Source organism: Poecilia formosa, unplaced genomic scaffold (genome assembly GCF_000485575.1).
Source record: "Poecilia formosa unplaced genomic scaffold, Poecilia_formosa-5.1.2 Scaffold157, whole genome shotgun sequence".
Classification (NCBI taxonomy): Eukaryota; Metazoa; Chordata; class Actinopteri; order Cyprinodontiformes; family Poeciliidae; genus Poecilia; species Poecilia formosa.
In genome coordinates this window covers 621,546-637,873 of record NW_006800096.1, presented here as the reverse complement: position 1 = coordinate 637,873, position 16,328 = coordinate 621,546, and the positions used below count along the sequence as shown (strand labels likewise).

Below are 16,328 nucleotides of genomic sequence, written 5' to 3'. Positions count from 1 at the left end.
GTTTTTTTGTCCCTCCCCCCCGCGGCCCCCGGCTCATGCAATTCCCCAAGCCAGTCGTAAAAGCAGCGTTAACAATATTGTACAAAATGCTTCTTTGGCATCCAGATATAATCTGTAAGAATGGCCGTACTGATTTTGGGGCAACTGACTGGGTGGCTTTGCTGTATGCTTGTCATTATCTGCAATCATCATTGCTTCTGAACTATGCAATTACATCTGCAGAGGCTTGTTAAGGCTTTGCACTCATGCAGACTTTATATCACTGCCTGAAGAGGTTGCATTAAAGTCTTTGCTGCTAAATAATTTGACCCCGCCCCCACCCTCCATTTCCCAAAAGGACAGCTTAAGTGGCAAATCAAGGGTGTAAGGGTGCCTCGCAGATAATTAAGAGTGCAGGCTAAAACTGAACAATTTCTTAAAGTACTGGCAGCAGTCTTGACTTGAGTTTGACAATAAACTAGCCTTGAAGGCCCTTGCTGAAATTAAAAGCATAAATGAATCCGACATGCCGCTGCAGTTCCAAAGCACAGCTGGCCTGACAGTATTTGCAAAGGAATGGCAACAAATACCGACCAGAAATCAATGGCAACTGCACAATTTAAAATAAGAATTTACTTTTTTTTCCCCAAACCTTCCAACTTTCCTCACAAATCCCCAAATATTAAATCACAGCAAAAAATTATATCCATGTGCAGAGAAACATGGATATAATTTGCATTATAAATATTGTTATGCTAATGACTGCATACAGATATAAGAACTGTTTTTTTTTTTTCCATATCCTTACTGAGGAAAATTTGCAATGGTTCATGATTGCATTCGCTCTTTTGTGTGCGAAATAATGAACCAGATTTATCCTCAATTGCGATATCTAGTTTTAACGTTAACTAGCTTTAGCAGTAGTCAAAACCGAACATCACTTGCTTTACCAGCTTTCCATCAGAAATAAACAAAAAATAACCCTATAGTACAAGTTAACTCGTATAGGATGAGAAATATGTATGTTTTTAACCAAGATGAAAACAGTACAAGCTAGGCCTAAAAGAAAATTTAGAAACCAAAATTTTATCTGACCAAATCTTTTTTTTCCCCCCACCATACATAGTTCGCCTGCTAATTCAGTCATGAACAGCGACAAATCACCAATAGAAATTAGACAAAAAAGTGTTTTACAAACAACTAGAAATGAATATTTAATCCATCTTCCAGCTACCCGGAGAGTTTAATTACGATCTAGCCAAATATGCCGAAAAAACTGGAACAAACGGCTATATTTTTTTGAAACAGCTCCTGTAATCTTTTTCATGTCCTTCCTTGCTGAGGAGGCACTGCAATGGCTGTTGATTGCAGCCCTAGTCTGTGAACGTCTGGGAATGTCTTTTGTGAAACAGATGATGATTCATTTTCTACTGTGGCATCTACCTTTTAGCAATAACACAAATCAGTTGTCCTTACATTCTAAATTGTTCCAGCTATCTGTGAAAGAAGCTAATTTATGCTAAAAAGGGCATGTGAACTTTCATGATTTTTAATCAGCAGAGGCGGTCGCATACGAAAACACTGGATAGCATTGTCTTTCAAAACCGTTTATGTGGGTAACAAAAGTCAAAGCTACATATTTTCAAAAAGCTAATAAAACCTCCCTTAGCTATGTTTTTGCTAACAAAATTAGCAAAAAGGCTAGCTTCTAAGCTAAGACTGAGGAACACAATGTATATCGATTTCAACTAACCATCTCCAGTTTAATTTCTATATATTTTTGCAGAACAGGCTTCTCTACGGAGTGGTTTTGTGTTTGATTATGTTCATTGGGAGGCTGGAGATGTATTTATGCAATACTTATCTGCATTTACCGCAGATAATTCAAGTTGAACCTTGAAAAAGGTCCAGTTGTGCTGTATTTTTATTTTTTATTTTTTTTTTCATAAACCTCTAGGAATCATGTTTATTCCTGGCACAAAATCTTGCGTTTACTCAATGGCAGATGGACAGCATTGATTTCTCTCACTATTTCACAGAACGCTGGAACTGCCTCATGCACAGGTTTTTACAACCTCTGACATTAGTGCATCTGCACAAAATGCTCTCCGCTCATGTCATGCTGCATTTTTACAGCCCATTTCACACATTTTTCAAAACCGCCCCCTTTTTTTTTTTTTGTTTAACGATCCAAGGCTGTGACAAACACAAAAACACATATGTCAATCACTTAAACCTTCTCATGAAAGAAGCTCTACTCAAACCATGCCGCTTTAACAGTACATTAATTTATTTCTCTTCTTACAGCAACATTTGCAGTGTTCTCTGCTTTTCCAAGGATTTTACACACCAATGGCTCTCAAACATTGAAGTCAGTTGCCCACCACATACAACAAAAAAAAACAAAAAAAACTTGATACCGTCTGTTGTTCCCATCGAATCTCCATCTAAACTCTAACCCCATTTCCTACAATTTAATGCTCAGAGGGCTGTGAGAGCTTCTGTCAAAACCTTTGTGTCCAAGCTCTTTATGAGACGGGGCAGGAAAAGTGTTGAGAGGCTTGCACCTTGAGGACCTTTTCTTGGCCACGAGCCTCTCTTTTTCTTTCCATTCTCGAGCTCTTGCTTCTCTTTTTCTGTGACATTCCTGCCAGATTGAGGGCCCCAGCTGAGTGACCTGCCTTATGCCTAGCAGCGTGACAGCTGCAGTCACAGAAAGACCAAGGGCGTCAGGTTAGCAGTGGGTGACATTTACCTAACAGGAATGGGAATACACCATCCTAAGCAACCTGCCTGTGTTGGGGTTTGTTTTTTTGTTTTTTGTTTTTCAAAAGGGACAAACATTTCAAGTTCGTAAGTTATGCATGGAGCCACGTAAACTGGAATATTTCGGTCGTTCCGTCTCCTGTCAATTTAAAGCTCACGGGGAAAACTCAGTCAACAGTATAATCTGTCATCTCTCTCCCTCCCCCCCTCCTCTGAAGATGTTTGTATGACGCTTAGCATGTCAGCATCCAGCCGCAGGGATAAACAACCATTCAACTGCCAAATAAGTTTTAAAAATCCATCATTTAGACAGTGCGTCTGAATCCGGAGCTATTCTCTTCTGTACTGGACGCATTTTCTAATTTGTCAAGCATCTCAGACTGTGCCTCTTGTGATAAGTGTAAAAATAAATAAATAAATAAATAAGAGGGAGAGAAGAGAGGACTTTTTTCTCCTAAGAACAGTAATGTACTGTTCTGTGAGGTTTCAAGGTTTTTTTGTGTACTGAAAGAGACAGCTGGCTGCAGGGGGAGAAAAAAAAAAAAAAAGCTTCAGTGGACAGAAATAAAGTAACAATAAAGTAACAGGAAAATTCTTCCTTCTGCAAATTCCAAAGGCTTGAGCTTGCAATCGCAAAGAAAGCGTACATTAAATAAATAGGTAGCTGTATGCGGCATCGACACGTATTCTGTCCACTGTTTGTATTTAAATCCGCGACTGAAATAAATTCCAGTTTGCACAAAGCAGACCAGTCCAGCTAGTATTGACTGCCTGTTATTGTATGAACTCTATTGTATGAAAGCAGGCAATGCTGCCGTTTCCACATGCAAGAAAGTGCCTGCTGAATGGTAGCCATAGAGACCAACAATTTTTACAAGAATTGCTGCACTTCATCTCATTTTGCAGTAATTGCCAGCTGCCAATAAAAAAGAAAAAGAAAAAAAAAAGAAGGGTGAAAAAGGATGGGGAGTTTGAATGTCGTCTTTTGTCGCGTCCAACTCAAATTAAACTTTGTTTTTAAGTTCCGTAAACAGAATATTGGATGCATATTCCGCACCTGTCCTTGAATAATCTTTCAATGTTTGCCCATGTATGGATATACAAAAAAAAAATGAGTGGGATAAAGACATAAATTACATGTTCATGTGTATTTTTTTATTTTATTTTTTTACAGAATTTGTAGTCTTCAGTAGATACGTGCCAGTATAAGATTCTTGCTGTATAAATAACCTTGAGCAAACATAAAAAATGATCAAACTGTTTGTTTCCAATAAAAGCTCTAAACAAAATATTTTGCATGAACTCTTTTTAAATTCAGTAATTTTCAGCATATGTTGCAGAGAGAGTTCTGCTCTTCATAAAGTAACATAAAAAAAATACGCTTATACTATATTAGCCAATTAATTAGACTATTAATTGTCTGCTGACCTAGGGTGCGGACAGTATTTTCACTGCCTTTTTCAAAAACAGAAATATTCCCAAACGGCCACATTCATCTTTTTCTTTAACTAATTTAAATGCCAACTCTCCAGTAGAATATATCTTTTTTTTTTTTTAAACGTAATTTGCTACCCAACATGTTAGACATTTTTCTTTAAGACAAATGTGATGTTTGAAGCAGGGGGTAATTTTAAAAAATTGCTTAAGTGTTTGAGAAACCATTTTTCGGTTAACTAGAGGATGGTATTTTATTCTCATCTGAACTTCTATTGGTATAAATGCCATGGATGACAATTGGAAAGTAGTCACAGTTTTATTTTTCACAAATGCTAAATGATCGTCTGCTCTTTTTTAATGCTTAGAAGATGTTGACAAGATTTTCCTACTCATTTATTGAACGTGCAGATATGGAGGGGGGGGGGCGAAATAACAAAGGCCAACACAAAGTTGGAGATATCCCAGAAGACCAAAATATCCAATATGGCTGCTGTGCATGTAAACCGTAATGGATGTTGCAGATATAAGCAGCACTTCTTGGTGGTTTGCACCTCATTAAACCCGCAGGATACAGAGTTCTGTACAACCGCTATTTGTTTTAATGTTTGAATGTATAACCGTGCATCACAATAAAATAGAATATCATGGAAAAGTTTTCAGTTTTTAGTACTTCAGGTCTTCGTGTTTACAATGAGGGGTTTATATAAGGCCACAGGGATCCGGTCAAGCAGAGTGCTACCGCGGTCATTAATGCAGGTCTTGGTCCTGTGGGGTGTATGAACAGGTGTCAAATCATGAAAAGAATATGAAATCAGCATCTCCAAAAAGCCTGTAATCATTAAGTGTTTCTTTAAAAAAAAAGAGGATCAGAAACAACATCCTAAGCCCAAATGGTTTCCCATATTGCTTTTGAGAAACATCTCAAGTCAACACATTCACCTTCCGCTCAACTTTCCATTCAAATTGTTGAATACAGCCATCTGAACAGCCAGCTTACTCAGCAATGATCTTTTGTGGCTTTCCATGACCATCTGCTGGATTATTGTCAGATCATAAGTCTTCCCCTGCAACAAGACCCTTATGTAATGAGAAATAAATAAACTCGACCGACATAACAATTCGATTGTCAAACGAAAACTATTTCACGTTTTTAATAAAGTACCTTTTGATAATATTTGTGCTAAATTATCAAGAAAGACCAGTAAAATTAATAGTCATATCATTGTTGCCTATTAGATATTTGTACTTGGCGCCCCACCAACCAGTAACTCCCACTGGTTTTTCTAATCTCGACTGCGCTGTGACGTAATCCCTAGATTCTAATGGCAACTCCAGAGCCAAATCAACATAACATTAAAGCTGTGGCAGAAGCCCTCGTCACTGTATTAGCATCCGAGTTTGAAGGGAGCGCTTTAAAAGATGTCCACAGTGCACTGAAAGCATCCTGAGAGAGACTCAGTAAAAAAGCAATTATGCAAATTCATATATAAAGCTATGTCGTATAAACCATAAAGCTCAAGCCCAATCCTAACCTAATAAAGACCGCGTGAGAGCCCCCCACCCCTTGTTTCTTTTCACGTAGCGACCACAAATTGGAGTGCTCCGTTCTTGTCTAAAATGGCAAAAAAAATAAAAATAAAATCAATGGAAAGAAATTTACAGAGGAGGAGGAGGAGGAGAGGGACCATCTCTCCAACCCAGGAAGGGATTAAAAAAAATAAAAAATACATTTTTCAGAGGGCAACAAAATTAACCCGCATTACTGTAATGCACAATTCAGCAGAAATATGCGAGTCAATGTACAAACAAAAGACACTAATTAATATTACTAAACCGTGTCTTACAAGGAGAAAGCCTCTTTCTTATTTTTCAGGTTAAGAGTTCAGATCTTTGTTTTTTTTAGATAAAAACAGAGACAGCTTTTATAATAAATTAAGACAACTGTCGAAGAAGCGGGGTAGAAGCACCGTGTTTGTTTTTACTCCGACGTTCACGGTTTTAACTTGTGGCTTCAGCTAAGGTGCCTCAACAGAAAAATGGGAGATTTCTTTTTGGAAACTTCTGCTGGTTTCGTTTTTTGAGACGCCACTGATGCGTTGAGTTTTCCTCCTTCGGTAGTAACCTCCACAACAAAGAGTGTGTGGCTATCAGTCTGACCTTAGTTTTGCTTAAAAATGTCACATTACTTGCACTTAACAGTTTCTGTCCTGTCAATCTAATGGGACAAAAGCTACAGAGTGCTTTCAAGGCCGAAACATTTCTGAGCACACAGCACACAGATCCTCTGCTGATGAGCCACGGTATCGGCCAATCAATGGATAATATTGCATCATTTTGGAGCAAAAACATACAAGAATCTTGATTTGTACTCAGAACGATAAATTAATTGATGTTTTCACACACAAAAACCTAAAAGTATGGATGCATTTTTTTTTTTAAATTGCAACTATATTTCCACTAAATGTAGAGGAAATATATCAATATATTTGAAAAAGGTGATTAAATGTTTTTATTGTAACATGTTTGAAAATGAGCAACCTATACTTTTCAAAGTATTATCTGTGTTTTTGTTGTTGTTTTAACTTGAACTTTTGAGTATCACTTTTATCGTTTTCACAACGCCACAAACCACAGAATTTTTTTTTTTTTTTTGTCCAGATATCTTCCATCCTTATTGTACCTGGTTTATTTAAACTTTTTCAGCTTCTCCTACTGCATATTTGCCATGAAACAAGCATCATCCCCCCCCCGCTCCCCTTTGAATGCCCAATACAGCACAGCTCTTATTTTGCAAACTAACCTTAAAAGGGGAAGGGGGGGGGGCAAGCAGCAATTATTTCATTTCCTCCCAGCACTGTCCCATCAGGTATCACACCAGATGCTGGGTTCAGCCGCCGCCAGATTAAATACAACCCAGATTATATCCCTGAAGGAGCAGCACTTAAAGCTGAGTCAAAACGGATGAGACAAAACAAAGTGCAGGTTGGCTTAACAGTTTAGTCAGAAAGCATCAAATGTCCCCTTGAGTTTCCCCCTAGAGGGTGGGGGGAGAAGTCAAGGTTTTTCAATGCTGGTGGAGAGGCATGTGTGCAGACTGTGCAAATGTGTGATGTTCTTGAGGGAAATTCCAGCTATATGCAATATATGACAGATGGTGCTGCAGTCCTGGATATCATGGTCATATTTGTCAGATAAGGATGCAACAAAAAAACTGCATCTCTAAGGTTCTGAAAAAAAGGGTGGGGAGGGAATTATCAGATCCAATCATCATCTTCACTGTTCTTTCTTTTGACACTGAAAGACATCCCTCTCTTCACTTTAAAGGCTCGGCGCAGTGGGGCCTCTCGAAGTTGAAGTTTCCCCCCCCACCCCCCTTCTCTCCAGCAGCATGTCACTAAATATGGAGCCATTTGCAACCATTTCTGTTTGTTTGTGCATTAAATAATGATGCGTGTTGTGCAGCATTCATGCCTCTTTGGCCGCGGCGGATATTTTCTGCGAAAAAGCCAGCAGATGTAAACAAGTCAACGGTGACGACGAGTCGTGCATTTGGTGGAAATGTGTCGATTCTGCTTGCCGATGAGCACTGCAGCCCTGTTTTTATACTTAAGTCACACTCGTACCCTTTAATAAAAAAATTCAGAAGCTGCTGCACTGCTCAGGCCTGCATTTTTTTTAGCCCCCCCCCCCTCAGGCCTGCATTTTTTTTAGCCCCCCCCCCCTTTTTTTTTTTTTTTTGTTTTTTTGTTTTTTTGCAAAGACAAAGCCTTTCAGAGTCAGGTGCATCTCACACAACTGAAGGCAAGAAGAGGAGGAGGGGGGGAACTTATTTTGTATTCATTCAGCTTTCAAACTTCTTGTGTTAGCGAGAATAGCCAAGAGTGAACAGTAGCGATTCTGATTGATTGAATATTAATCAAGCGCTCAAAGAGAGGTCGGATTATGAGACGGAAACTGAAATGTCTTGAACAGTTATGATCAATAGCCAACCTGCGCGCTGCTCTCTGCTCTGATTGTATCCACACACAAACGCACACATACAAAGGAAAAGACATAAAACGCGCAGATATCCCAATTTGAAGTAATTAATAGTCGAGTTTAACATTGCAGAGCGCCTCTAACGCCGCTGCAGGCTTTCATTCGTGGACATTATTATCGCCCTGAGCTGAATCTGCAGGATAATAGTAGATGCGCGCACCAGCAAAATGCAGAGGAACGCCACACTTACCGCGCTGTGTTTGGAGATCACCGGTGAACATGAAGGGCGCACACGCGCTGATTCAAAGCGTGCATTAATTTCTCGCCTTGGGGGGGGGGGGGTTAAAGAAAAAAACGAAAAAAACAGAAAGTGTCCTCATCAGGCGTTGCGCACCGTGCGTGAAGACTTTGATGGGGGGGGTTGAGGAGACAGCGCAGCAAATCCAGCCGCTCGGTTTAGTATCCTATGAATTAGTCTGGTTGTGGCTCCACTATCCGAGGGGGAGAAGAATAAAAGAAAGAAAAGAAAAACACACACAAGCTCTTTTCCTTGGCGTTGCATCCACGAACACTGTCCCCAATTCTCTTCTTTTTTTTTCTCTCTTTTTTTTTTTACATCCCTGTACACAGCCACAAATCGACCCTCCTGTGCGGGGGGCTACATCACGTCCCGTGTAACCTGGAAGAGCGGCACCTCACCGGTCATAATACAAGATAAAAAACAAAAAAAAAAAGAGTATCCAGAAGACTCTCGCGAGCACCAGGGGGGGAAAAAAGAGCGGCTTGTTTTCTTTCAAGTCCCCAAGTCTGGTTGTTTAGGGTCCACGGAAAAACTGCGCTCTCGGCTACTATGACAAACCAATTGTGCACACTGGCTGGGAGTAAATCTGTATGAAAAGCAAAGGCGGGTTTTGGAGCGCCAGTGAAAAGGTGAGGGGAGAGCTCGGATGTGCACTGCCGCTCTCGCCGTATACTCGGGCTCCACCTAGCAGCAAACCCTAGATAGCATGCGGCTGCAAAGGCTCCACTAACAGTAGATTGTGTATTTTCTGCCCGGGGCTGGCGAGCAGACCTGTGTTATATTACATTCTGTGTGAGCCTGTGACTGCAATATTTAAGAGAAAGTCCTCTTTTCCATTATGAAGGTTCAACGCTGCTTTAAAAAAAAGAGAGAGAGAAAAAAGGCAGCCAAGCTGAGAAATGTACAGTTAAGTCAATGAAATATAGGGAACTGATAGTGTTGTGCGGCAAAATAAAATCAGGGTCTTACCTCAGACATGTCTGATGAAGTAATACAGGATTGTCCATGCAAAAAAAAAAAAAAAAACATTTACAGTGTCATAAAGTTTCACATCCTGCTTAAAGACATTTGTTCAAGTCTCATTGCAGATGTCCAGTAGGATTCAGGTCTAAATTTTGACCGGGTCTCTTCAATGCATTAATGTGCTGCAATTTCTATGCTTGTCCTGATGGAAGGTGAAACTTTACCCCAGTCTCAATCTTTTGCAACCTCCGAAAACAGGTTTCTCCTCAAGGATCGACCTGTATCTACCTTCATCAAAGGCATCCCAACAGCATGATGCTGCCACAGCCATGTTCCACAGTGGGCTAGGTGTGCGCAAGGTTGATTTTCATTGCATGTACACCATATAACTGAACGATGGTCTCGTCTAACAAGGGGACTTTGCTTTACGTGTTTCCCGTTTCTCCTATGTAGCAAATTGAAATAGCACACAGGACTTCTTTCAACTGTGACTCTCTTCTTGCTGCTCCTCCATAAAGACCAAATTTGTGGGCAAATTGTCCTGGCAACAGTTTGGATGGAACACAGCTCGGTTAAGCCGCTTCTCTACTGGACTGGAGCAGCTTTACCTGGTTCTGCCCCAGAAGAACCAGTTCATCTCCATTAGCAGATCCTGCACGGTTTTACGCGCCTCTTCCTAGTTTTTCGCAACGAGCCACACCAAGCAGTGTATTGTGATTGAACTGACAACAGACTGCATTCCTTGATTGGAACCATGATTTACGGCGCTCCAAACTCCAAAACAACAACATTTCAGCCACCGAAGTGAACTGACGGACATGCCGCCTGGCATCAGAGAGCGTCACAGTGTGGAGGGGCATAATTATGGGTTTAATCTTGAGCAGTGCCAGGAGAACATCAACTTTTGGAGCAGAATGACTGATTTTGCGGCCTTGCAAGCGGCACGTCTCTCTGAAGTACGGACACGCAATGAAGAAGAGAGGAACTGTCACGCTCTTGTCACGTTCTGTTGGTGCTGCAGTTTTGCTCCGGCCAGTGTGAGACACTGGAACTACATATTAGTTTGGAGCGATGTGCAATTTATTATTTGTCTGGATTTTTTTTTTTTTTTTAATAAAGTTCATGCTTGGATATTGGTTTAAATCTTTGAAAGCCATCACTTTCCTTCCAATTTACAATTGTGTTCAGATTTGTGTTGGTCTGTAAGTAGAAGTCTCGTCAAGATACCTTCAAATTTGTGCAATGGGATTGATCATTTTACATATCTTTTTGCATATTCGTCTTACCCTGCCACTGCTACTACGTCTGAAACTTGCTTGAACCTGGGAATGTGTTGCAGTGAGTAGAAGTTGACCTCCGTGGACTTTCGCCAGGACTCGGCCACAATCTACAAACTCTACAAACTGATGACCTCAGAGCTCTCCACCAGCTGCACAGCATCTCCAGCTGGAGCCAACCAGCATTCATCCCCTCAATCATCCCTGTGGCCTAATAATCACTTCAATAATCCTAATTACAATCAAACAATACATAATCACATCCAATCACTCATCCTGTGTGCTCTACTAATGAGCCCAAAACACATAGATTGAAACCCGCGTTTATTTGCTCTTGTCCCATCCTAAAGGAAAAAAAAAACAAAACAGAAGCTTTTTCCATATGCCAGTAAAAAGTATTCACTTTCAGCAACAGCTTTCTGTTCCTGGCATTGTCGTAAATGCAGTTTCACGTAGTCAAAGGAAATTCCAGCTCCAGACAACTAGCTTCCCCTCGGCAGGGTTTTGAAGTAGGGGGCCGCTTACAATTAAGCTCAGCGCCGTCCACCAGCAAACATCTCTACCAACGCCTTGTAAAGATTACCCAGAATCAATCATTTTTTGCATTTGCCACAGCTTGTTTATGACGAGTTGTCATAGCATTGTTGGATCCAGCAGAGACATCCCAGGCACATGGCGATCCAATCCACAAAGTCAGCACTCTGACATTACTAGAGACTTTCAATGTAAGGCTGACTTCATATCAGTGCACTAACTACAAAGCCCTACTGTTATTGAGCAAGCAATATCCCCATCAAGTGGTGACTGTGAAGCAAGATTGACCTACTGTTGTTGCCATAGTTGTTCAGTTGAAGTGACAAAGCAGTAGGTAAGTTGTTCACATACTGAACTCTGCTGCTCTATGGTGAAAGGTAACATATTTTCCTTACAAATGGGTCAGTCACTAAAGGGAAATAACAGGACTTCCAATTGTCAGGAAGCCGGCTCCACCCCCATGCGGAAGTCGAGCAAACCGCCAACGAAGTATTATAACAGCAGAGCTAACACTGAGGCAAAGACAACAGGCAAGAAAAATCTCCAACGAGTCGCACGTGAAGTCTGTAAGGTTAATTGCGGGAAACAACAGAGAACTCAACTTTAAAGCCCAAGTCTATCGCCGCCAGAGGAAGAATGAGAATGATGAGCTGTACAAAGTGTCATTGGATGCGAGAGTGACAGCTGTGTGTGTGTGTGTGTGTGTGTGTGTGTGTGTGTGTATGAGACGCATTTTGCGTGTATAAAACAGGTGAATAACGACAAAAACACTAGCTTATGAAAATGCTTAAAAATAGACATTAACAACAAAAAAAAGATGCTTAAATGTAAATACTGCACTTACCGCAGCACATGTGTTCATGCTGCCATAGAGCTACCATTAGAATTAACACCAAAAAGTGTACGTCTACCCTCACTTATTGATCTTTGATTTGACTATCAAATGACTATCAAATGACAAAAAAAAAAAAAAACAGGAAAACGTACCAGCTAACTTTTTGCGGACGAATATGCAGGCTTTGATCCATTTCTTGGTTTCCATTAATTCAGACTCCACTTGGGTTTTGGAAATGTAATAATTTGTAGTCCTTCCTGTACTCGCTCTAGGTAACAGCTGTCGGGGTTGCGCGATCCCCACTGACAACTTTAGGGTCCTTCTTCTTCTTCTTTTCCATTATGACGGCTCGCAAGCAGCTTTCAGGTGCATACTGCCCCCTACTGTACATGAATGTTTAGCAACACTGCTTTACATCCATTAAATTCTATGTTGTATGGGCGTGTACTTCGGAACATATTGCAATCGCGGATTGGTCAGTTGCTGACAAACCCACTAGGGATTGACAGGTGGCTTGATTGACATTCAAATTCGATTGAATACATTTGCTTGTAGATTTTAGTATTTGATTATGAATATTATCACCGCCCAAATGCTAATCATAATAAGCATTACTGTTATTGTGGTATCGAGTAACACGGAGAAAAACTTTACTACCTTACCAGGTCAGTAAATGGAACCTAAGCAGCCAGATGTGTCCAGCTTATACCTTGGGCTGTCTCTGTCTGTTACCTTCAAAGATAAACGCAATACATAGCTGCTATCTTCACAGTTTAAACAGGAGCTATAAATCAACAGTCAGAACATACTTCAATACTCCCTCATTAAGAGAGCGCTGCATACAGAGTACAGGAACAGAAGTCTGTTTCAGATTAGCTCCTTTTTAGCATCTGAATAGCAAAATCCTCATGATTAAAGTATAAACAGCTTTCCCTCTGTGCTTAAATGAAGCAGCATTTTAAACAACATGGAAATGAAGGAGAGACTGAGCCCTTTGATATATGTGACGTTATTGCAGAGAAACTAAATCATGCAAGTGAGACAGAAAATTCCTGAACTGTGAGAACATAATGAGTAAAAATGTGAAAGGTGGAAGAGCATAAGAACTATTAACACCAGCGTTTTATGTGACTTGAGATTAGAAGTATTAATAAATTATAGTTGCATAGAACATTTCAATTATTATGAAGACAAACTGATTTAGGCTTTGGTTTTCTATTAAACACCCTGGCCAACCCACATTTTCTTTTGTTATTGCAACGCCGGTACGTGTCAGGTCGGCAAGCAGTCAAATTCATCCTCAAGAGCGTCAGATTTTGGAGGTGGTCTCCGATGACCACCTCCAAAGAGGTATGAGAGAGATGAAGATCTGCTCTTCTTCATATCTCTTTGCATTGAGATGGTTTTTATCTCGGTGTTCTTCTTGCAATGTAAATGCAGCCCCACATCATCATACTTTCTTCACCAAAAGCTATTTGGTGCTGGCAGAAATGATTTTTGCAAGTTTTTTTCCCCAAGGGCACGCTCCAGATACTCAACTCTCTTGCTTAATCCATAAGTGCATTCTACTAATAAACATGGAACCATTTACAGGAAATAAACAGCAGTATATACATTTTAAAAATCACATCAAACTAACGGTTAGTTTGATGTCTTAAACAGTGAAGTTATACATTTGATTGCCACGTAAGGAGATAACAACTAATGGTTTGTTCATTTCTCAAAGAAATAATTAGCGGAGGAAGATTTAAACCACTTTGGCATTATCCCTTCAAATGTACTAAAGGTACACCTGCAGTCAGGTTAAAAAATAGTAAATGGTAATCAGGTGAAAACATGTGCCTGTAGGATGATGAATTTGAGATAACTTATTTCTTTCTTTATGTAATAATGTTTAGTATCAATAGGCAGTTTTTTTTTCAGCTGTCAGATATCAGACAGAACTGCCAGCCAATCTAAACCATGGAGTGGGCTGATTCTAATGTCTGGAACCAGGCAACCCGTGACCCCTGTCTATTTACAGAGCTGTTCTTTAAAGTCTGTATTGTTGCTAGGTTACCCAACCATCTTCCCGTGCATCAACATTCCTCCACGGTGAACCTAAAGATTTTCCAATATTGATCCAGGTAACTCTTCAATCCCGGATTGTAAATAACATGCTGGGACCATGATCAATTTGTCTCCCATTACTGATGAAATTGTTGATATCACAAATTCAGCCTCTTATTGATTCTGTTTGTATGCGAGAGAAATGTGATACTTATGAGCACAGCAGGGTGCTCCAAAAGTTAATTGAAACTGCTGTAGGTTTTGTAGAACAATAAAAACCTACTCCAACTAGAAACTCGCACACTCTCATCCTTGATATTAAAATCGAATTAATTCTGACTTTGAGAGGAAAAAAATCAGCTCGGCGGCATTAGTCAGTGCACTATAAATACAACATACATCTTCAGTAAACTTTGTCTCTTTTGTTGGCAGAAGTAGGAGTTCAGTTATATTGGTTGCCAGATCTATTCCAAACCAAGTTTTTATGTGCGGTCAGCATCAGCTGCAGGGTTCAAGCATCTAGTTCTTAATTTTGAGAAGGTGAACGGAAATTCCCTTGGTTTAAAAACGGCAAATGAGTGTTTGAGCAGATCAATATATAACGCCTTCAGGTTGTACAGGCATGTGGAGATTGTACCCAAAGATGAAGCCTGGTTCACCCCAGGTTGAACCAGACTTTTCAGACTTTTCCAGGCCAGCAGTCAAATCCTAGACCTTCTTCGTTCAAGGCTCAAACCACTTTGATAATGAACCAATAAAGGATTAGCTTGTCTTATTTCCCATACATCATACAGTGATGACAAAAAAATCTAAGAATGCAAGTAAAATTGCAACTCTCATTTACCCTAATATATGTATGCACAAAAACTTTCGCATATTGTCGTTTGTGTTTAATGTTCCAGTTAAGCATATGAAAATTTCAACATGATTAAACAATTCTAGGTAAAACAAAAGGGGAACAGGAGCTGTCCGTCCCTCCGCTTGCAGATTTTAGTGTCTGTTTCACCAACATGATTTCCTGTCCTTTGACAAAAAGCCATAATTGCATGCAACATGCTAATGCTAAGCGTCCAGCTGCCGACACATTTGTTAAATACAGAGAGCTAAGCACCTGAGAAACTGTGATAATTGAACACTGCAACATGATGCATGGCACCATAAAACCTCTGCACAGCTACTCGCCATGCTGTTGTAAGAGGCGCCTGCCAAAAAATAAAGCTGTTCAGGAAAATTAAGGCTTACGGGGACAGTTGTTGTGCACAGTGAATCCAATAATGTAGGAGCCATTTCCCATGTTTATTTATGCTAGCAAGCAGAGGAATTATCATCTCCACTGAGCTGACACTTACACATGCAGGGGTGCTTAGAGTGCCTAGACAACTCGACATCCTCAACCGTTTCTGAGCTGGATGTGTACCAATAGAAAAAATAATAATAAAATTTCTGTCACGACTAGGATTTAATATAATTGCAATGTGAGAAATATTTGCTGCTGTCTACTGTTACACAGGGAACTTTGACAGTCATTCATGGCCAATTCAAGATGTCTTCGTATGCATTACCACATTTGTATTTGCTTATTTGTTTGATATTTTTGCCCTCAGTGGCCTTTATTCAACAGCAATTTGACAGTAAAACAGGTGGGTTAAAGGAGAAGACCTACAACAAATGACCTGTGACCGTGAAATTAACCCTGAGCAGCCATATGTAGACAGACTGTGAGACAGACTTGGGAACATACAAAAAACATTGTTTTTTTTGTTGTTATTTTTTTTAAAGGTTTTTGTGGCACTAATGGTCTTTATTCATGTGCAGTTGCAAAGAAAGAAGAGCTGAGAGAGAAGGGGAAGACATGCAATAAATGAGTCGGGTCTGGGAATTGAAAAGCGGACAGCTCCTCTGCATATGATGCGCCTGCTCTACCACTGAGCTCTGTGGGGCCCACCAATAAGGTTTTGTTATTGGCGAGATACAGGATTTTTTTTTGTTCCAGGAAGTTCTGGTCAAAAATGGCACCAAAAATATAAAACAGTTTGTAATTCAAAATTTAAGAAAAGGAGGTAAAAATAAGACAACAGCGAGGCAATTCCAGAAGTTGATTCAAAATTCAAAGGACAGATGATAAATATTTCAAATATACATAGAGTTCACCTTTAAGAATTTTTGTTCTAATATAGAAATAAATGGGGGGAAAAAATGGAAATAAAAC

At 40.0% G+C, this 16,328-nt stretch overlaps 1 protein-coding gene across 21 annotated transcripts in view; it reads right to left on the bottom strand.

Annotated features, from left to right (window-relative positions):
- The window catches only part of LOC103146369 (adhesion G protein-coupled receptor L3), a 277,143-nt gene extending 268,027 nt beyond the window's left edge, over positions 1–9,116 (bottom strand). For 9 of the 21 annotated variants that reach the window (XM_016677486.1, XM_016677487.1, XM_016677490.1 and 6 more), the window contains exon 1: positions 8,411–9,110. The gene's annotated coding sequence lies outside the window, so the exon portion shown is untranslated. Of the gene's footprint in view, positions 1–8,410 lie in introns of all 21 variants that reach the window. The other 12 variants (XM_016677488.1, XM_016677489.1, XM_007564259.2 and 9 more) reach the window with 4 other exon arrangements.
- Positions 9,117–16,328: the final 7,212 nt, after the last annotated feature.